Source organism: Bufo gargarizans, chromosome 5 (assembly GCF_014858855.1).
Source record: "Bufo gargarizans isolate SCDJY-AF-19 chromosome 5, ASM1485885v1, whole genome shotgun sequence".
Taxonomy (NCBI): Eukaryota; Metazoa; Chordata; class Amphibia; order Anura; family Bufonidae; genus Bufo; species Bufo gargarizans.
This window is the reverse complement of record NC_058084.1, coordinates 465,904,420-465,927,597: the sequence shown is the minus strand read 5'-3', so window position 1 is coordinate 465,927,597 and position 23,178 is coordinate 465,904,420.

Here is a 23,178-nt window from a genome sequence, read left to right as displayed (position 1 = left end):
CAGTGGGGGGGGGGGAATTGGGGGTTCATTATACTGTGTGAAGGGCCACTAGTAGTCATTATACTGTGTGAAGGGCCACTAGTAGTCATTATACTGTAAAGGGGCCACTGGGGGTCATTATACCGTGTGGGAGTCACGGGGGACATGTCAATGTAAAAAAATGCCTCATGGGGGCCCACTGGGATTTATCGCCCAAGGGCCCACATGAACCTGGAGCCGGCCCTGAGAAGGTGCTAGGGGGCAGCACCTTTCTCTGTTTCCTCGTGCGCCCATCTGCACCCTCTCCTTGCAGAGATAACCCGTCGGTGTTCCCATGGTCACGGCCCTTCCTGTGGCGAATGGCAAAGTGGTACTGCTGGAGCGCGAGGCTCCAGTGTAGAAACCTCCCATTCGTTCCTGACACAGTGTTTAACCAGTTGAGGGGGTTGTGGTCCGTCTCCACGGTGAAGTGGCGCCCATACAAGTAAGGCTGCAAACGTTGCAGTGCCCAGACAATTACCAGGCACTCCTTCTCCATCGTGGAGTAGGCCACCTCCCTTGGCAGGAGCTTCCGCCTCAGGTACAAAACAGGATGTTCCTGGCCCATAGTGTCGACCTGGATGAGCACGGCCTCAAGGCCGAAATCACTGGAGTCGGTCTGTACTATAAATAGCTGCGTGAAGTTGGCTGCTTGAAGTACAGGGAAGCTTGAGAGGGCAGCATGCCCTCGTGCGGCCGTGTACCCTTCAAATCCCTTAAGCAGCATGTTGATCATCCGCTGAAAAGTAGCAGGGGCATTCTTCATGCAGAACGGCATCACGGTGGACTCGTAAAATCCGAAGGGGGTGAAAAAGGTTTCCGTGCCTCACAGGTCAGGAGAATCGGCCAATACCCCTGGCTCAGATCCATGATGGTCAGGTACTTGGCTCCGGATAATTGATCGAGCAGGTCATCAATACGTGGCATCGGTTACTCGTCGGTGACCCCCATAGTCCACGCAGAACCGGGTGGTCTGCTCTTACTTGGGGCCGAGAACCAGAGGCGAGGCCCACGCTCTGTTTGATGCCTGGATGACCCACTGCTTCAGCAGCTCGTCAATCTCCTGGCGCATATGCTGCTGCACCTCCAAGGAGACCCAATATGCTGAACGCCGGATTGGGGGGTGATCCCTGGTGTCTACGTGATGGACAGCCAACTCTGTCCTTCTGGGCTTGTTGCTGAACAACCCCCAGAGGGGGTGAAGGGTGGCCCACAGCTGGGATGTTGGTCCTTCTAGAGCTGCTGGCCCACCTCCACATTCTCGATGGACCCACCCGCCTTAACCTGGGCGAGCATGTCCACTGTACCCATGTCCGCTGGTACGCAAGGTATAGGCCTTTCCTGGCCGCCTGATGTTTGTCCTGAGGTACAGGGACCAGTACCTATACCTTTTGACCCACCTGGTAGGTCCTCTCACAAGTGTTCTGTCGCACCATTGCTTCTGGTCCGCCTGGGCTTGCGCCATATTATCGTGCACCAGTCGTGACAAGGCCTGCATCTTGTCCAGGAAGTGCATGATATACTCAACGACATACACTCCAGGGGTGGCTATATCTCCCTCCCAGGCCTCTTTCACCAGAGATAGGGGCCCGCCCATACAGGAGCTTGAAGGAGGATAACCCCGTGGAGGCCTATGGGACCTCCCGGTATGCGAACAGCAGGTGTGGGATGTACCACTCCCAGTCACGCCAGTGGGCGTCGACTAACATTTTAAGCATCTGCTTCAGGGTGCCATTAAACCATTCAGACAGGCCGTTGGTCTGTGTGTGGTACGGGCTGGTCACCAGATGTTGTACCTATTTATACTACAGAGGGACTCCATCAATTGCAACATGAACTGGGTTTCCCAGTCAGTGAGCATTTCCTGGGGAAAGCCCACCCTGGAGAAAATCTCCAGCAAGGCGATGGCCACTTAGTTGGCCTGAATGGACGACAAGGCTACCGCTTATGGGGAACGGGTGGCATAATCTACTACCGTCAATATGAAGCGTTTCCCGGAGCTGCTGGAAATGGACAGAGGTTTAATCAGATCCACAGCCACCCTCCTGAAAGGCTCTAAATTATGGGCAGCGTTACCAGTGGGGCTTTTGGGTGTGGCAGCGCCTTCCTCACCCTCTGGCAGGTGTCACACAAACGGCAGTAGGCAACCACATCGGCCCCCATGTTTGGCCAGAAGTACTGGGCTAGTCTGGCATTTGTCTTAGTTACCCCTAGGTGTCCAGCCATCTGAATCTTATGCGCAACCTACAACGACTCCACCCTGAATGGATAGGGTACCACTAGCTGTCGGTCCCTAGGCCGGCCTCCGGGGAGCCCTGCTGGACCGAGACCTGGTACAGCCGTCCTTGGTCCCAGACCGCCCGCTCGAGGTCTGAGTCCTAAGGGAGGCTATGCCACCTGCTCCTTGAGAGCTTTCAGGCTGGCGTCAGCCGCTAATGCTGCCTGAAACCCCTGACTGGCCAGAAAAGACGAGACTGCCACGTGCTCTGTCAGGTCCCCGGGACCTCTCTTCTGGCCTCTGTCTGACCCAGCAGCAAGTTGGTCGGAAGATGGAGAGCCATGAGACCTCTGAGGGGCCCCCAGCACTCCCACTGCATGTGACAGCAGCTAAGGTTCCAGCATGCTTGCTGGCCACACCCTGGGGCCTCAGCACAGCTGCCTTGATCAACCCCCTCTCCACTGAGGAAAGAGGCACACATTAAATCCCCCACCCCCACATCACCATCACCAGGCATGTTATGTACATGTCATTGTATGTCAACGGCCACATACTTAGACACAAGCAACCCCAAGTCCGTCCCCAGCAAAAAATTGGCAGTAATATTTGATGATACCCCCATCTACCTTACTCCTCGACCGGCACCCTAGTCCAAATACACCTAGGCAATGGGTAGCGCCGTCCTTGAGACAGTAAGGGATCTCCCGGTCAACAAATCTTGTGGTGCCACCAGTTCAGGCCATACCAGAGTCATCTCAGCGTCAATGTCTAAGTCCCATGGCCATGGCCTGGCCTACGGTGACTAGTTGGAAATTGTCAAGGAACCTCCCACCAACCCCACCCCGGGACAATGACTGGGATGGGTCTCTCTGGTGCTGGGGACACTGTCACGGCCATGGTCATGGTCGTGACTCCTGAACCGCATGCGGTTGCCTGCGGTTTGGTTTGGTTGTTCAACCACAGGTGAGGGCCGCTAGTGTTTTGCCTCACTTGTGGTTGCTGTGGGCAACAAGTAGTTTGGTATTGTCGCAGTATAGCAGCCTGAGCTGGTGCTAGGCAGCTTGCTGCAATGTGCATGCGGTTGCACCTGGCAACCTCTCTGTTAGGTGTGTGTGTATGTACTTTGTATGTCTGGTGTTATGTTAGGTGTGCACTGTGACACTTCCCTTCACTGTGGCTGCCCGTGGCAACGTTTGGTATGGTGTACATGTGGTGGCAGTGTCTCGGCCTTCTGGCTGACTCCCAGGACATGGTTGCCACCCATGTCGTTGCCTGCGGTAACGTAGTGTGATGTGCATTTGGACACTTCCCCTTTAAGTGGTTTCACTCCCTGGTTAGTGTTGGAAGGGTTAATTCCCTCTCCTGTGTGTGTCTGTGTGGGTGTGGCCACTTTGGGCTATAAAGCCTCTTTGGAGATCAGAAGCTGAGGGGTTCTTCAGCCATGCTTTGCTGGAGACACCCTCCTGGTAATTCCATCTGCCAGTGGGGGCCACCCTTGTGGTTATAAATAATTGTTATATATTATTATACACGATGTTATGAGGATGTGTTTGTGTGTCATGTCTATTCTTTGCAGCGTATGGTTTCCTGGTGTCCTGTGTGGTGTGTGTGCTCTGTCTATCGTGTTTGTGGACAGCAGCACTGATACTTGGGTCCCAGGCTCTGTGTCTGTGGCAAGTAGGTGTTAGTACTAGTTGCACTTACCTGCCATTGCCATATGCCTGTTTCTGTTTCCCCTGTCTTCATAGTATGACCACAATGGCTCCTCACGTGGCGTTTCCCTCGAAAGAGGGTGAAGCATGCATCGCCATATGCCGATGGGGTGCATGCGCGTTCTCCGGAGGGAAAGCATTGTGGGTGTTTCGCCGCTGACGGCGCGGTGAGTGGCTTTTCCCCGCCATCCCTTCACCGTGTTCTGTTTTGGCGTCCCCTTTTTTTTATTCCCTCACCATTGTGTTTTTTGGTGTGTGGTTGCACGCCTTCGAAAGAGGGTGCAGCATGCAGCGCCTTCTGCTTTCGGCCTGCATGCACGTTCTCCGGAGGAAGAGCATTTTGGGGATCGCCGTTAACGGCGCGGTTGGTGGCTTATTCCCCGCCACCTTACCTTCCGTGTCCGTGTTGGTGATCCCTCGTTCCTATCTCTGGTCGTCTGCTGGCAGCATTCCGGTAGTGTTCCGGCTGTGTGCTGGGTAGGAATGTCTGTTGGCAGCGACTGGAGTGGGGACGTTAATAGAGAGTGGACGCAGTGTCAGTGCGGTCTCCTCGGGCTGTTTCTTTGCTGGTCTCTGGTTCCTGTGTGTTGTTCCAGAGGCTGGCAGTCGGATCCTGGTTCCTGTGTGTTGTTCCAGGGTCCGGCAGCAGTCCTGGGGAGACTCGCAGGTACTGACACTGATTCCCCTTCTCCTATCCCCTTGTTGGGTCCCGCACCAGTTTCTTTTTTTTGGTGGGGGGTCTTTGAGGGGTGGGCGTGTCACTGCCATGGTCATGGTCGTGACTCCTGAACTGCATGCGGTTGCCTGCGGTTTGGTTGTTCAACCACAGGTGAGGGCCGCTAGTGTGTTGCCTCACTTGTGGTTGCTGCGGGCAAAAAGTCGTTTGGTATTGTCGCAGTATAGCAGCCTGAGCTGGTGCTAGGCAGCTTGCTGCAATGTGCATGCGGTTGCACCTGGCAACCTCTCTGTTATGTGTGTGTGTATGTTATGCACTTTGTATGTCTGGTGTGCACTCGGTGTTATGTTAGGTGTGCACTGTGACACTTCCCTTCACTGTGGCTGCCCGTGGCCATGTTTGGTATGGTGTACATGTGGTGGCAGTGTCTCGGCCTTCTGGCTGACTCCCAGGACATGGTTGCCACCCATGTCATTGCCTGTGGTAACAGCTGCAGTGTGATGTGCATTTAGGCACTTCCCCTTTAAGTGGTTTCACTCCCTGGTTAGTGTTGGAAGGGTTAATTCCCTCTCCTGTGTGTGTCTGTGTGGGTGTGGCCACTTTGGGCTATAAAGCCTCTTTGGAGATCAGAAGCTGAGGGGTTCTTCAGCCATGCTTTGCTGGAGACATCCTCCTGGTAATTCCATTTGCCAGTGGGGGCCACCTTTGTGGTCATAAACAAATAGTTATATATTATTATACACAATGTTATGAGGATGTGTTTGTGTGTCATGTCTATTCTTTGCAGCGTATGGTTTCCTGGTGTCCTGTGTGGTGTGTGTGCTCTGTCTATCGTGTTTGTGGACAGCAGCACTGATACTTGGGTCCCAGGCTCTGTGTCTGTGGCAGGTAGGTGTTAGTACTAGTTGCACTTACCTGCCATTGCCATATGCCTGTTTCTGTTTTCCCTGTCTTCATAGTTTGGCCATCTTTAGACTCCTATTTCTCCATGTCTAGGAGGAACAGGTAGTCTACCCAGCTCCTAGCTTAGGGACGGGACCCGAGGTTCCAGAGCATGAGCCCTCCTACCTTCAAGGTCGGCTCATGTCGCTAGGAGTTAGGGTCAGATTAGGGAAGCAATAGGAGGGGACCTGCTCCCTAATTCTGTGGTTCTGGCCAAGTCATGACTACCATCCTCTGTCATTGCACAGCTGAGGGTTTTCCCTATCCTCAGCCGTGACAGACACATGGCCTTGAAGTGTCCTGGCTGCTTACACAGGTGAAAAAACTAAGAAACTTAAGCTCTTAGGCGTCCAATGGTGAAAGAATCATATACTTTATTGGTTGCTCAAACTGTGGATATTAAAATGCCATAAAAACAAGGGGAGTAGGGAGCACAAGCGCCATCCCAGCTTTACAGTGTCGATAGAAAGAGTCATAGCAATAAATAAACATTGATACAATTAATGTTAGTCCAAATATAAGTCATGGCAGTTACTGTCATGTGGATATGGAGGGTTGTGACCAGAAGGGAATCCACACACAAATGACCTGCCGACAACGCGGTGGTGTGAGCCTACTGGACCTATGTCCCACCTGTGTAACAGTAAGCCAGAAAAAGAAGTATAGATGAAAAGACTCACCAAGAGTAACAGCGACCTGGATGTCTGGGATTGCGTTACCCCGACGCACGTTTCGACGTACCTTCGTTAGGGGGTTTGTTTTTTATTTATGCTTACACAGGTGGCAAAGTCGGGGTTGCCCCACCAATGTGGAAAGCGTGTGTCTTACCCCCTCTCCAGCCAACAGGTTTCCGGGCCTCTGAAGTCCTGTTGTCGGTGTACTCATCGCCCAGGGTTGCTGTTGCGAAGGCCTCCGTTGGCTTCCGGTCACTGAGATACTGCTAGAGGTCCTTCAGGCAAGTCCACAAAAATTTTGCTGTAGCGATAAGCTCCTTCAGCGGCGGTAAGCTCTAATCCCGAGGTCAATTGGTCGACCGCTCTCAGGCACACATATAGTCGGCCCAGCTCTGGGTGGGACCACGCTGCAAACTCCGGAGCTTCTTCTGATACGTCTCAGCAGTCAAGTTGTATTGTCAGACCAGAGACTGCTTGATATCCTCATAGCTCAGGATAGTCTAGCTGGACAGGTACCCGAAGATTTCTAGGGCTTTTCCCCTGAGACGTGGGGTTAGAAATTGGACCCACAGTTCCTCCGGCAATTGGTACTGGTGGCAGGCCATCTCAAATGCCAACAAGAAGGTGTCCAAGTCCTCATCTATGAGGATCTCATAGGCAGCCTTGTCTCCGGCCTGGAGATGGTCCAGGGTAGCTTGTAAGAGAGCAGCCGAGCCTGCCTGTCTAGAGTTGGGTGGGCAGGTGGAAACTGGCTCCTTGCAGCGCTTTAGCTGTGCTCCCCCTCGCCTTGAAGAAAGTTGCCTTCCACCTTCTCTTGGCCACTCCTCTGGACTGTGTCCTCCCCGCCACCATTCAAAGCATCGGCCATCTCCTTAGCCTTCCTTGTGATACTGGCCATCATTGCAACCGATGGTCACTGACACAGAACTGAAACCTGATGCACACACACACCTTATTGTATTTGCAATCAGACTGTCTATTGTTCAGCTGATCTTAAGTCTCCAGCGGCAAAAGCTACTGCTGGTAGTCTTTAGTGTCTGGGAGTATGGGTCCCACACTCACAAACACTAGTATCTCGATCCCACTGCTGCCACCAATATGTGACGAATACCTCACCTTGCAGCCCCGCCTGATGTCAACTACGTCAAGCTCACATGGTATGGTTTCGTCCCTGGTTACCAAGACATGACGTTACACGCTCCTCAGGAATACCTAAGGTCAGCTTGGTAAAGTCTACACAGACACCTCCTGTCCACACAGGCATGAGGAGGGAGTGAGGGTGGTCCACGCGACCTCCAGCGTGAGTCCACACTCGCTCACAATCCTGAAAAGCTGAGAGAGCCTTTTCACTGCCCAGTAAAATAGCACCCTGTCAGCTGAGTAGACTGCCACCAGTTCCTCGTTAGATATTAGCCCGGTCCGCTAGCAGGAGTATATTGGGGTGGGAACCAACCCTAGGTAGCTATTACTATGCCAAAATACGGACATGGGGATTTGTGATTGAGATACAAGAACAACGCAAGATTAAATTATATATTTAATTGCCTTAAGGGCGCACTAGACATAACACTATATACACACAGAAGATTTACAATGGTTGGATGTTCAAATGCAGATGACGTGGCAGGGTTAAAGATAGCAAAAGTCAGTTACCAAGTTGATGAGTATTTCTTTGGGCCTTTTCGCCTGTAGTCAGCCACTCCCCTCCCTCCCCCTGGGAAGACCTCATTTCCCCTGTGTCCAGTGAGGCAACTCAGAATACAAAAAACAATTATGGATCATAGCTCCTCACTGGAAGACCACAGGGAGATGGTTCTGGCAGCAACGTACCCGGCTGGGTTCTAACTACAAGTGGAGACCAAACATGGCACTATTAGGTTCCAACTGGGAGATCTATGTCTCTCCTTCCTGGCACCCGACCCCCAAACGGTGACCAGGAGTACGTCCGCCTTGGTCCCAGTTATGTAACCGGTTTATTCCTGTGATGGACGGGCAATTCGTAGTCCCTTATGAACTCCTGATTCCATGATGTCTGATGGATTCTTTTGTTCTGTTGACCAACTCAGCCCCCCCCCACCGACATTCATGAGTGGGGTGTGAGAGATAAACAAGTGGCCGCCCTTCTAAGCAGGGACCCCCTGTGGAGTTTGATTTCCTCTGCCCACTCCTGGAGCATCGCATCCGCACTTGCTTACGGATACAATGCGTTTTTCACGCAGCCCCATTAACTTCTATGTGGCTAGTTTTGGCTTCTATGGGGCCAGTAAAAATCGCTGAATATTGAACATGCTGCGATTTTGCACGCAACGCAAAAGTGATGCCTGAAAACCAACGCACATGTACACAGCCCCATTTAAATGAATGGGTCCGGATTCTGTGCGGGCGCACGGCATTCGCATCACGCTTTGCACCCGCACGGAATTCTTGCTCGTGTGAAAGAGGCCTATGTGTATGTAAAGTGAATGTAATTACTGTATGGCCATACCTGAGTGTAATTTTGTAAATGTGTATATTGTGTGTTTTTGTGTAGGTATGTGTATGTTATATATATACACACACACTGTATGTCTATTCTTATATATGAGTGTGTATGATATGGATTTCTGCACAAATTGGTCATAAAATGTGATCTGATCTTCATCTAAGTCACAACAATAGACAATCACAATCTGCTTAACTAATAACACACAAATAATTAAATGTTAACATGTTTTTATTGAACACACCATGTAAACATTCACAGTGCAGGTGGAAAAAGTATGTGAACCCCTAGACTAATGACATCTCAAAGAGCTAATTGGAGTGAGGTGTCAGCCAACTGGAGTCCAATCAATGAGATGAGATTGGAGGTGTTGGTTACAGCTGCCCTGCCCTACAAAAAAACACACCAGTTCTGGGTTTGCTTTTCACAAGAAGCATTGCCTGATGTGAATGATGCCTCGCACAAAAGAGCTCTCAGAAGACCTACGATTAAGAATTGTTGACTTGCATAAAGCTGGAAAGGGTTATAAAAGTATCTCCAAAAGCCTTGCTGTTCATCAGTCCACGGTAAGACTTATTGTCTATAAATGGAGGACGTTCAGCACTGCTGCTACTCTCCCTAGGAGTGGCCGTCCTGTAAAGATGACTGCAAGAGCACAGCGCAGACTGCTCAATGAGGTGGAGAAGAATCCTAGAGTGTCAGCTAAAGACTTACAAAAGTCTCTGGCATATGCTAACATCCCTGTTAGCGAATCTACAATACGTAAAACACTAAACAAGAATGGATTTCATGGGCGGATACCACAGAGGAAGCCTCTGCTGTCCAAAAAAAACATTGCTGCACGTTTACAGTTTGCACAAGAGCACCTGGATGTTCCACAGCAGTACTGGCAAAATATTCTGTGGACAGGTGAAACCAAAGTGGAGTTGTGTGGAAGAAACACACAACACTATGTGTGGAGAAAATGAGGCACAGCACACCAACATCAAAACCTCATCCCAACTGTGAAGTATGGTGGTGGGGGCATCATGGTTTGGGGCTGCTTTGCTGCGTCAGGGCTTGGACGGATTGCTATCATCGAAGGAAAAATGAATTCCCAAGTTTATAAAGACATTTTGCAGGAGAACTTAAGGCCATCTGTCCACCAGCTGAAGCTCAACAGAAGATGGGTGCTGCAACAGGACAACGACCCAAAGCATAGAAGTAAATCAACAACAGAATGGCTTAAACAGAAGAAAATCCGCCTTCTGGAGTGGCCCAGTCAGAGTCCTGACCTCAACCCGATTGAGATGCTGTGGCATGACCTCAAGAAAGCGATTCACACCAGACATCCCGAGAATATTACTGAACTGAAACAGTTCTGTAAAGAGGAATGGTGAAGAATTACTCCTGACCGTTGTGCACGTCTGATCTGCAACTACAGGAAAAGTTTGGTTGAAGTTATTGCTGCCAAAGGAGGTTCAACCAGTTATTAAATCCAAGGGTTCACATACTCTTTCCACCTGCACTGGAATGTTTACATGGTGCGTTCAATAAAAACATGCTAACATTTAATTCTTTGTGTGTTATTAGTTAAGCAGACTGCGATTGTCTATTGTTGTGACTTAGATGAAGATTAGATTACATTTTATGACCAATTTGGGCAGAAATCCATATCATTCCAAAGGGTTCACATAATTTTTCTTGCAACTGTATATACACACACACACACACACACATATATATATATATATATATATATTTTTTTTTTCTATATACAGTGGATAGAAAAAGTCTACACACCCCTGTTAAAATGTCAGGTTTCTGTGATGTAAAACAATGAGACAAAGATAAATCATTTCAGAACTTTTTCCACCTTTAATGTGACCTATAAACTGTACAACTCTATTAAAAAACAAACTGAAATCTTTTAGGTGGAGGGAATAAAACAAAAAAATATATATAATAATGTGGTTGCATAAGTGTGCACACCCTCTTATAACTGGGGATGTAGCTGTGTTTAGAATTAAGCAATCACATTCAGAATCCTGTTACATAGGAGTCAGCATACACCGGCCGTCATGTAAAGTGCCTCTGATTAACCCCAAATAAAGTTCAGCTGCTCTAGTTGGTCTTTCCTGAAATTTTCTTAGTCACATCCCACAGCAGAAGCCATGGTCCATAGACAGCTTCCAAAGCATCAGAGGTATCTCATTGTTAGAAGGTATCAGTCAGGAGAAGGGAACAAAAGAATTTCCAAGGCATTAGATCTACCATGGAACACAGTGAAGACCGTCATCATCAAGTGGAGAAAATATGGCCCAACAATGACATTACCAAGAACTGGACGTTCCTCCAAAATTAATGAAAAGACGAGAAGAAAACTGGTCTGGGACGCGACCAAGAGGCCTACAGCAACATTAAAGGAGCCGCAGGAATATCTGGCAAGTATTGGCTGTGTGGTACATGTGACAACAATCTCCCGTATTCTTCATATGTCTGGGCTATTCGGTAGAGTGGCAAGACGAAAGCCCTTTCTCACCATTAAAAACACCCAAGCCAGGCTACATTTAGCAAAAACACATCTGAAGTCTCCCAAAAGCATGTGGAAAAAGTCTTATGGTCTGATGAAACCAATGTTGAACTTTTTGGCCATAATTCCAAAAGATATGTTTGCCACATAAACAACACTGCACATCCCCAGAAGAACCCCATCCCCACAGTGAAGCATGGTGGTGGCAGCATCATGCCAAGGGGCTGTTCTTCTTCAGCTGGAACTGGGGCCTTAGTTAAGCTAGATGGAATTATGAACAGTTCCAAATACCAGTCAATATTGGCACAAAACCTTTAGGCTTCTGCTAGAAAGCTAAACATGAAGAGGAACTTCATCTTTCAGCATGACAACGACCCAAAGCATACATCCAAATCAACCAAGGAATGGCTTCACCAGAAGAAGATTACAGTTTTGGAATGTCCCAGCCAGAGTCCAGACTTGAATCCGAGTGACAATCTGTGGGGTGATCTGAAGAGGGCTGTGCCCAGGAGGAGCCCTTGCAATCTGACAGATTTGGAGGGTTTTTGCAATAAAGAGTGGGCAAATCTTGCCAAGTCAAAATGTGCCATGCTGATAGACTCATACCCAAAAAGACTGAGCGCTGTAATAAAATCAAAAGGTTCTTCAACAAAGTATTAGCTTAAGGGTGTGCACACTTATGCAACCATAATATTTTTATACTTTTTCTTCCCTCTACCTAAAAGATTTCAGTTTGTTTTTCAATTGAGTTGTACAGTTTATAGGTCACATTAAAGGTGGAAAAAGTTCTGAAATGATTTATCTTTGTCTCATTTTTTTACACATTTTTTCGAAACCTGACATTTTAACAGGGGTGTGTAGACTTTTTATATCCGCTGTATACAGTATGTCTGTGTATATCTCTTATATATATATATATATATATAGATATATATATAGATATAGATATATATATATATAGATATACAGTATATAAAAAAATGAGTTTCTGTCTGTCTGTCTAGACGTCTGTCTGTCTGTTCTTTATGCGCGACCAAACGACTGGACCGATCTTCACCAAATTTGGCACACAGGTACATCAGGTGTCCGGGAAGGTTTTAGATTGGGTCTCAGCTCTCTAGGACTAACTGTTCCTGAGATATTCCCAAAAAATCACCTGCATTAGCCAATAGAAGTCTTTCTCTTCAAATCCCAAGTGCCATAAACACAGGTTTACTCCAGGTTTCCATAACAACCCAGCCATTTTTCTTTACTGATTAAAGGGCAGGCAATGTGGAGGTCACTGTTTTTAAAGGGGCGGGCACAGTGGAGGTCACTGTTATTAAAGGGGCGGGCACAGTGGAGGTCACTGTTATTAAAGAGGCAGGCACTGTGGAGGTCACTGTTATTAAAGGCGCGGGCACTATGAAAGTCCTGGTCACTGTTAAAGGGGCGGGCACTGTGAAAGTCACTTTTAAAGGGGCGGTTACTGTTAAACGGGCAGTCATTGTGAAAGTCACTGTTAAAGGGGCGGTCACTGTGAAAGTCACTGTTAAAGGGGCGGTCACTGTGAAAGTCACTGTCAGATGCCAAGAGGAATTTACATATATAAAAACAATTATATCAAGGGTTCTGAATGTTTCTCATTATATTATAACAAATTGTTAGTGAATCGAGTGGGGGGATCATGTGACCGCAGGTGCGGTCATGTGGTGTTTTACGTCCCAAGGGAGGGCGGGGGTAAGCCAACCAATTGATCACATTGTGCGGTCACATGGTGTGGTACATTCCTGAGTGGGGCGGGATATGACGCACTGCTTTTACCATAGCTGTTATGGAAGAGGGCACGTGATCGGAGGGGGCGTAACCATCTCCATGGTGAAGGGGACGCTACTTGCAGGATGTCGGCGCCCCAGTACCGGTGTTATCGCTGGCTGTTAAGCATTATCGCTAACTTGCGATCATGTAATTTGTAAATCGGAGCGCTCTCAGTGACTCACAATACAACTAAAAGTGCTAAATATGCTAGCCTATAAGGGAAGGGGTCTAAAGATATCTTTATAGCACTGGAATTGTTTTGGCTACATCAAGTCTTATACTGATACTGAAAATAAAATTATAAATATATATAAAAACAAGTAGGAATAGAATAATGGTGAGAATAAATACTAAAAATGATACTGTGAGTGAATTAAAAAACTATTAATAAATAGTTTAATGGGACATTTAGCCCAAAATAAGTACATAACGATGGCAATTAAATAATAGAATAGGTAATAAAAAAGAGAGGGGGAGTACTAAAAATGGCACAATGGGTGACATTAGGAGGCGTATAAAAGGGCAAGGTGAAGCGCTACATGTCTAGAGCAGTGTTTCACAACCAGTGTGCCTCCAGCTCTTACAAAACTACAACTCCCAGCATGCCTGCACAGCCAAATGCTGTCCGGGAATGCTGGGAGTTGTAGTTTTGCAACAGCTGGAGGCACAATGGTTGGGAAACACTGGTCTAGAGACGCCATGTTTAAGGTATTTCTTCTTAATATTTGACCGGTGTTTATTCACTCTATTACGTAATGTTTGTATAGTGCGGCCAACGTACTGTAGATGACATGGAGATTCCAACAGGTAAATCACATGAGAGGATTCACAATTCAAAATACTAGAAATGGGAAAGAATTCCCCACTACTCCGATGTTGGAAAGATGATTTCTGGTAAATCATTCTGCAACATAAACATCTTAGGTGGCCGCATTTATAGCTGCCCATGGGGATGGACGGATCATGATTTTTGTAATTTTTAGTTGGACCGTCTCTTGATCTTTGCTAGGTGCAAGGATGTTTTTCAAGGTTCGTGATCTTCTATATGTTAGACGGGGGACCCTTGGGATGATTGGGTTCAGTACAGAATCCCTTCTCAGCATATGCCAGTGTTTCTCCAATATTGTTTTGATGCTATCATTATTTTGGTTGTAAGAGGTAATAAAATTACAACGAAAAGAATTACTATCTGTATCCCTTTCTTTTTCGGTATGGGTACTAGGCATTCTAATTGTGAGAGTGCAGTAGCTTTTTTTCTAGCACCTGAGACAATATTTGTTGGGTAACATTTTTTCCAAAATACAAAAAAGGAAGTACAAAAATGGACCAACCAAAGGGTCCATATTACAAAACATTTTACATTTATTTAAACATTTGCATTTGCCATTTTAACCCAAATACCACCCACTTCAATGAAGAGAGAGAGAGAGAGGGGGGAAAAAAAAAAAGGGAAAAAGGGGGGCAAATTTTTTTTTCCTTCCTTTCCCCCTTCCCCTTTTATTCAAACACCTTGGCCCTGGTTCAACCATTTCTTCCAAATTTTATAAATTTTTCCCTGTCTATCACTCGATCTCTCCAAGCCCTGTTCCAGTCTAATCTCTCCAGCTTCCTGCCACTGTCCTACTGTAGGGGGGTCTTTATTTATCCATTTCCGAAGTATCAACAGTCTGGCCTGAAACAGTACCTTATTCAAAACCAACTGTAGCTCTCTATTTAACCTAATGTGTGCGGTAGCCCCCAGTATACAGACCACAGGATCCTCCGGAACTTGAATACCCAAAAATAATGCTGTAATCTCTGCAATCTCTTTCCAATATCTAATCAATTTTGGGCATCTCCAAAAACAATGTATAAGATCCGCCCTCTCACCCCTACATTTTGGACACTTATCCGAGGTTCTAACCCCCATTTTCTTTAACACCCAGGGAGATCGATGTAGCCTATGGAGTATAAAAAATTGCGAAATTTTATGTGAAGCCCTTTCTGAGACCCTAGAATAACTTCTAAGGGCATCGTTCCACTTTTCTTCCGAAAAAGATAGAAGCTCCTTTTCCCAATTTCCTCTAGCTGATATTATGATCCCTTCTTTTTTTGCCTCCATCAAAATTCCATATCTTTTTTTTGTGAGTCCCTTTTTTTCCTCTCTGTTAGTAAATCTATATATTCTATTTGATTGTTCTTTTCTGTATTTATTTGGATTATCTGGTATCCTAACCGCGTTTTTTAACTGGAGATATTTAAAACTATCCTTTTGATGAATCCCGAACTCTGTTACCAAGGTGGAGAAGTCCTTCAGTTTATCTTCCTCAAATATTTGCACTAAATATTTGACCCCCTTTTTTTCCCAATCTATATAGGATTTGATCTTTTGCACTTCCTTTAGGTTTATATTTTTCCAAATAGGTGTGTAATGCAGAAAACCCTTAATATCCATAATTTTTTTAAGTTCCCATGTGTTTCCCATTAAATTCATTAACTTATTTCCTATATTATCTTTCCCTAGTGTTCCTGACTCCAAAACCTCTAAATAGTTTGTTTCCCCTATCCACCCCATCTTTATTAACTCATCCCTCCCCACCATTCCTTTTAAAGTTCCATTTATCTGAGTATATTGTGTTATCAAGTAATAAAAAAAACAATTTGGAACTGCTAAACCACCATCTCTTACTGGAAGTTGAAGGACCTCTCTCCTTAACCTGGGAGTGTCACCTTTCCAAATAAAATCCCCCATTAAACTATCTAGCAAGCCAAAACGTTTTCTGGGCAGCCACATTGGGGAGTTTTGTAAAACATATAGAATTTTGGGAAGGAAAATCATTTTTATTAAGTTCACCCGTCCCTGAATTGATAATGGCAATTTTTTCCAGATGTGTATTTTGGTTCTAAGTTCTTTTATTAAAGGAAGTGCATTTAGTTTCTCATAATCTTGAATATTGTGGAAATCTGTATGCCTAAATATTTAAAACTCTCGTGTTGCTCAAGTACGTGCACCCTTGCAGAATTCTGTGATGACCCCTTACCTAATAACATTATATGGGATTTCTCCAAATTTATATTTAATCCCGAATAGAATCCAAACTTATCTATTATATCTATAGCTCTATTGAACTCATCCCCCGTATTGTGCAAAAATAATAAAATATCATCGGCGTACATTATTAATTTTTCCTTTCCATCCTTATACTGAAAACCAATATACTCCTTATTATTTCTTATCAAGCATGCCAAAGGTTCTATTGCAATGACGAATAATAGTGGGGAGAGAGGGCATCCCTGCCTGGTGCCCCTATGGAGGGCAAAAGGCAGGGACAAGCTCCCATCCACCATCACTCTGGACCTAGGGTTGGAATATATGAGTTGGATCCATCTTATAAATCCCTCCCCTATACCAACCCTTTTTAATACTGCCCATAAATACTCCCACTCGATGCAATCGAAAGTCTTTTGTGCATCCAGTGAGAGTATAGCTTTTTCGCCAGCTTCTGTTTTATTAGCTTCAATATTAAGGTACAACCTTCTAATATTTGAGTATATTGTCCTCCCCGGTATAAATCCTGTCTGATCTTCATGGACTATACCTTTAATCGCCTTAGAGAGCCTACCAGCCAGAACCTTTGCTAATATTTTCACGTCCGTATTCAACAAGAATATTGGCCTATATGAGCCGGGATCTAATTGATCTTTACTCTTTTTTGGGATCAAAGTTATTATTGCTTCTCTCATTGACTCTGGTAACGCACCAGTTTTTTGGGCCTCACGCAATGTCGCACTTAATTCCGGTATTAACACCTGTGAATAAGTTTTATATATTTCAAAAGGGAGTCCATCACACCCTGATGATTTTAGTGGTTTCACCTGACCCAGAACCTCCTCTATCTCTAAATTAGAAATTTCTTTATCCAGGTATTCTTTTTGTATTTTAGATATCTCGGGGATAGCAATCTGATCTAAGTAATTGTCCAGGTCTTTTTTGTTATATTGTACCCTAGACTTATAAAGTTCCTCAAAATAATCAACGAAGACCTTTTTAATTCCCTCGGGTGAACTAACTATTTCATCTCTATTGTCCTTAAAGGGGTTGTCCGGGTTCAGAGCTGAACCCGGACATACCCTTATTTTCACCCCGGCAGCCCTCCTGAGCCTGGCATCGGAGCATCTCCTGCTCCGATGCGCTCCTGTGCCCTGCGCTAGATCGCGCAGGGCACAGGCTCTTGTGTTTACAATAACACACTGCCGGGCGGTAACCTCCGCCCAGCAGTGTGTTCGGTGACGTCACCGGCTCTGAGGGGCGGGCTTTAGCTCTGCCCTAGCCGTTTTACTGGCTAGGGCAGAGCCAAATCCCGCCCATCAGTGCCGGTGACGTCACCGGGGTTCCTGTCAGCCCCATAGAGAGCCCCGGTACGTCACTGGAACTCTGAAAAATGCCTTTGCCCTGCGCGATTTAGCGCAGGGCAAAGGAGAGCATCGGAGCATGAACTGCTCCGATGCTCATGTCAGGGGGGCTGCCTGGGTGAAAATGGAGGGCTGTCCAGGTTCAGCTCTGAACCTGGACAACTCCTTTAACAGTCCCTATCCATGTTTTCCCTTTCTGATTTTTCACTATACCTGCTAGAATTTTTCCAACCTTTTCTCCCTCCGATGCCAACTGAAAGCCCTGGAATAGCAATTCCTTCCTTGTTTTATCCATATAATATGTTTTTAAATTTTCTTGTTCTTGCTCCCATTTCTTCTTATTGTTTCCGGTTGGATTCCTTATACATATGACTCTGGCTTCTTCTAAGTTCTTTTCCAATAATTTACCCTTTTCTTTAGTAGTTTTTTTTAAAATAGTTCACCATTTTAAACAGACATTCTCTCAAGTATGCCTTAGCCGTGTCCCACACTATAGATCTTTTAGCAGAGCTGTTATTTTCTAAAAAAAAGTTTTTTAAATCCAGTCCTATACTCTCTTTATCTGGAATATACATTAACCAATGAGGATTGAACTTGAACAGAGGCAGATTTTGCCTCTTGTTCAAATCCAAATCCGTTATAAGAGCACTATGATCAGATAAAACCATGGGCAAATACTTTATCATTATCCTATTTTGGGTCATTAGGTTTTTATTTCCTAGAACCATATCTATTCTTGACCACGTTTGGTGTGTTTTAGAATAACAAGAGTACATTATTTCCTCTGGATTTAAGTAACGCCAGACATCAGTCCAATTGAACTCCAGGACCGTTTTACAAAAATCTACATTTTGCACTCTTCCCCCTCCGCCAGACACCCTGTCTCTGAGTGGATCCATTACAGCATTAAAATCTCCTGTCGCAATCATTATACATTCCTGTTTATTCAACATAAATCTGTGCAACTCGTACAACACATCTGACTTATATGGAGGAGGAATATATACACTCACCTAAAGAATTATTAGGAACACCTGTTCTATTTCTCATTAATGCGATTATCTAGTCAACCAATCACATGGCAGTTGCTTCGGTGCATGTAGGGTTGTGGTCCTGGTCAAGACAATCTCCTGAACTCCAAACTGAATGTCAGAATGGGAAAGAAAGGTGATTTAAGCAATTTTGAGCGTGGCATGGTTGTTGGTGCCAGACGGGCCGGTCTGAGTATTTCACAATCTGCTCAGGTACTGGGATTTTCACGCACAACCATTTCTAGGGTTTACAAAGAATGGTGTGAAAAGGGAAAAACATCCAGTATGCGGCAGTCCTGTGGGCGAAAATGCCTTGTTGATGCTAGAGGTCAGAGGAGAATGGGCCGACTGATTCAAGCTGATAGAAGAGCAACGTTGACTGAAATAACCACTCGTTACAACCGAGGTATGCAGCAAAGCATTTGTGAAGCCACAACATGCACAACCTTGAGGCGGATGGGCTACAGCAGCAGAAGACCCCACCGGGTACCACTCATCTCCACTACAAATAGGAAAAAGAGGCTACAATTTTCACGAGCTCACCAAAATTGGACTGTTGAAGACTGGAAAAATGGTTTCTTGAACATGACAATGAGATCACTGTACTAAAATGGCCCCACAGTCACCAGATCTCAACCCAATAGAGCATCTCTGGGATGTGGTGGAACGGGAGCTTCGTGCCCTGGATGTGCATCCCTCAAATCTCCATCAACTGCAAGATGCTATCCTATCAATATGGGCCAACATTTCTAAAGAATGCTATCAGCACCTTGTTGAATCAATGCCACGAAGAATTAAGGCAGTTCTGAAGGCAAAAGGGGGTCCAACACCGTATTAGTATGGTGTTCCTAATAATTCTTTAGGTGAGTGTACATTTGCAATTACCATTCCAACCCCTTCCACATTACAATGTAGAAAGAGGTACCTGCCACAATCGTCCGCCTCGTATTTAACACACTCAAATTTGATCTTTTTATGTACCAAGATTGAAACCCCTCTAGAGTAGGTAGTATATACTGAGTGATACCCTTCCGCACTCCATCCCTTCTCCATCCATATGAGGGAATCTTTAACTAAGTGTGTCTCTTGGAGGCAGACGATGGCTGGCAAAAACCTCCTAATCCACTCAAAGACAGAATATCTCTTAATCCTTTCCTGCAAACCTCTCACGTTCAGCGAGACAAAGCTAACCATCTAGCAGAGGGGGAAGAGAACAAAAAGAGGAAAAGAAAGGAAAAGAAGAGAAAGAGAAAAAAAACTAAAAAAACAAGGGAACCCCTCTCTCTCCCCTCTCCGAACTACCCGCCCACACCCTCCCCCCTTCTGAGTAGCCCCCCAGCAGACAGGGCAGCTCCATAACTCAGCATTATGGCTCCCCAACCCCCCCTCACACCCCCAGCCCCCTCAGCTGTCGATCGTATCCAACCATTCATTTGCATCAATGGGTGTCTGAAAGAATTCAACCTTTCCTTTATACTCCACCCTTAACTTTGCAGGAAAGAGTAGGCTATACTTCAAACCCACCTCCCGTAGTCTCCTTTTTACACTGATAAACTCCTTCCTGCGTATATTAGTGTCTGCCGAGTAATCTGGGAATAGTCTTATCTTTACCCCATGAATCTGATATTTGTCAGAAACTCTAGCGTCCGACAGTATTGTGTCCCGGTCCTTAGAAAATACACATTTCACCACCATATGTCTGGGATAATCCCCTGGGACCCTCTTTTTCGCTGGGACCCTGTGTGCTCTTTCAATGGCAAAAGTGGGTGAAAGAACTCCCTCCTTACAATTCTCCTTTATCCACCGCTCCATGAAGTCTACACTGTTATTCCCTTCTTCCCGTTCTGGAATCCCTACACATCTTATATTTGCTCTCCTCGATCTATCTTCTTGATTTATAAATTTTTGTTCCATTTTATTATTTATCTCTTTTAAACTTACAACCTCTTTCTCTAACTTCTCTACCGAATATTCCAAGGAGGGAATCCTTTTTCCATCTCGTGTAGTCGCTCTCTTAATTTCTCCATATCTCCTCGTATTATGCTGACGTCCATTTGTACTGCCCCAATCTGTGTCACTATGCTCCCCACTATATTTTCAGTCCTAGACACAGTCTGAAATATATCTTTCATCATTTTAATATCCATCTCTGGAGCTACTTCGGGGGTTCCTAAATCCCCCGTGATGCCTGCGGTCCCATTCTCCTGTGTCAGGGTATGTGCCTCTGTATGTCCAATCTTTTCTTTCTGTAAAGGGGTAGAGACTGGGGAATTTGGCCTCAAATATTTACTTAAACTGTGCTGTTTTTGCCCAGTCTCTAGCCCTGGTATTGATCTCCTACTACTGACGCTACCAGGAGCGCGTTGTTCATCTTTCTTCTTTGGGGGCATCTTATACTTTTGATGTTATTTTCCCTTTTCTCGGCTCCTACTCTCCTCCCTCCCTCCTCTGCTACTCTTCCCCGCTCCCTTTCTCACAACTATTTCAATTATTTTCAAGTGTTTTCCAACAGTTCTTACAAATTCTCTTATCACCAACCTAAGGACACTGTTTGAAATTATTAGTGCGTTATCAATGTTAATATATTATCAACAATTTAGTCCAAGCAGTTAGTCCAACCAACCGGGCCCGTACATACGGCCTGGTTCCCCCCCCCCCCCCCAAAAAAAGGGGGAGGTTAGTTAATTTAAAGAACAGAATATTAATAAAAACGGGGGGGGGGGGGGGGAACAGATCCAGTTAGAGTGTTATTGTTGCAGTTCCTGGTATCATAGAAAACAAGCAAGATCCTGTCCAGAGACAATTTCCTAATCCTTCTGTATATTAGTCCAGGATGAGAAGCTAGTGAGAGTAGAGATCCACAGATCCACAGTATTTGAGGCGCTAGAGCAGGTGCAGGAGAGGTTAATACACATAAAGTTAATCCTTGATTAATCCAGAGGATTAGGAGGGGGTTAAGAGGTGTTAGACCTACAAAGTTTCAAAAAGGGGACTTATGATCAAGACCAGGAGGGGGTTATATCAAAATTCACCTATATTATATAGGAAACGCTCCACCATCATTGACATCACATATCATTAACATATCTTCACCCCTTATTCCTCCTTTCCCCTCCTCTCTCCCTTGCTTTGCTTTCCACAAGGAATAAAGGAAAAGGCTTATAGGTGCACCCTACTGCAGATAGTATCCGGCAGGCTCCAACTTTCGCTTTCTAGATCCACTCCTTCAGCACTTCTGCGGTGATAACACGGTTGTAACAGGACTTCTATCCTGTGTAATAGATAAACACCGCAAAAACCGCCTTCTTCAATGTACACGCCACAACTAGCAAAGCACCTACAGCGATCAGCAGCGGCAATCATACCGCCCGGCCGTCTCAACCTCTGCAGACACCAGACACCGAAGCTCAGGCAGCGCTCACAGACCCCATCAACACAGAGCGGTGCTACCACTCCACCGCTCCTCCGACCTTGAGATCTCACCACCCTCAGTATCGGCGTCCTCAGCTAGCCTCAATCATCAAACACAAGCGTGGAGTCCTCCATAGATCGCCGTACACCAGACATCAGGAACACACGAGCGGGCTAGAGAGGCGGAGGGGAGGGAAGGCGGAGCTTAGCGTCCTGCATCAGACGCTCACATAGGAGAATTATTTCTGGGTAACCTTTTTGACTGAACCGGGTAGTGAGCGCGTCGCACTGGTTAGCGAAATCCTCATCAGTTGTGCAATTTTGCCGGATTCTTTTGAATTGGCTGTAAGGAATGTTAGTTTTCAATTTTCTGTAATGGGTGCTCTTAAAATCCAAATAACTATTCCTATTGACCTTCTTAAAAAAAGTCTGTGTCCTGATTTCGTTCCTATAGGTGTGAATTTCGAGATCTAAGAACTCGATTTTACAAGGGTTGTATGTACCTGTAAAGGAGATGCCCCAGTTGTTTGAATTAGGGTGCAAAATGAACTTTTCGATAGATGTTTGGTCCCCATCCCAAATAAAAATCTAATCTTTTATGTATCTTTTAAAAAAGACAATATTTTTGGACCAAAAGGTAGTTTGAAAGACATAAGATTCCTCAAACGCTCCCATAAAGAGATTGTCAAAACTTGGTGCGAAGCGCGTCCCCCATTGCGGTCCGTCTTATCTGTTTGTAAATTTGTTTCTGGAAGAGGAAGACATTATGTGTAAGGATGAACTCAATACTTCTGATAAACTCTTTTTGTTGTACTGGGATATCGTGATCTTTTTCCAAAAAGATGGACGTGCACTTTAGACCTAATTCATGAGTGATGTTGGAATAAAGAGCAGAAACGTCAAGGTTAGCAAAAAATTGTTGGTCTTCCATTCGATGTCTTTTAATGATGTTATAAGGGAAGTCGAGTCCCTTAGGTAAGATGTTAAGCCTAGGACATACTTCTGGAGATGGACATCGACATTATGGGATAGATTGCGAGTCAGAGCAGAAACTCCAGAGATAATAGGTCTATCAGGTGGGTTCTTCTCGTCCTTATGGATCTTAGGGAGGTGATAGAATGTGGCTAGTGTTCCATCTTTTACAAAAATATATTCCTTTTCTTTTTTATTTAGGATCGATCCAACCGACTTAATGAGTGTTTCGAATTCCTCCCTATCCTGCCTTGATGGATCATTGCTCAGCATTAGATAGTATTTTACATCGGAAAGTATGTTGAGAGCTTCCTTAATATAATCCTCCCTATTTTGGATGA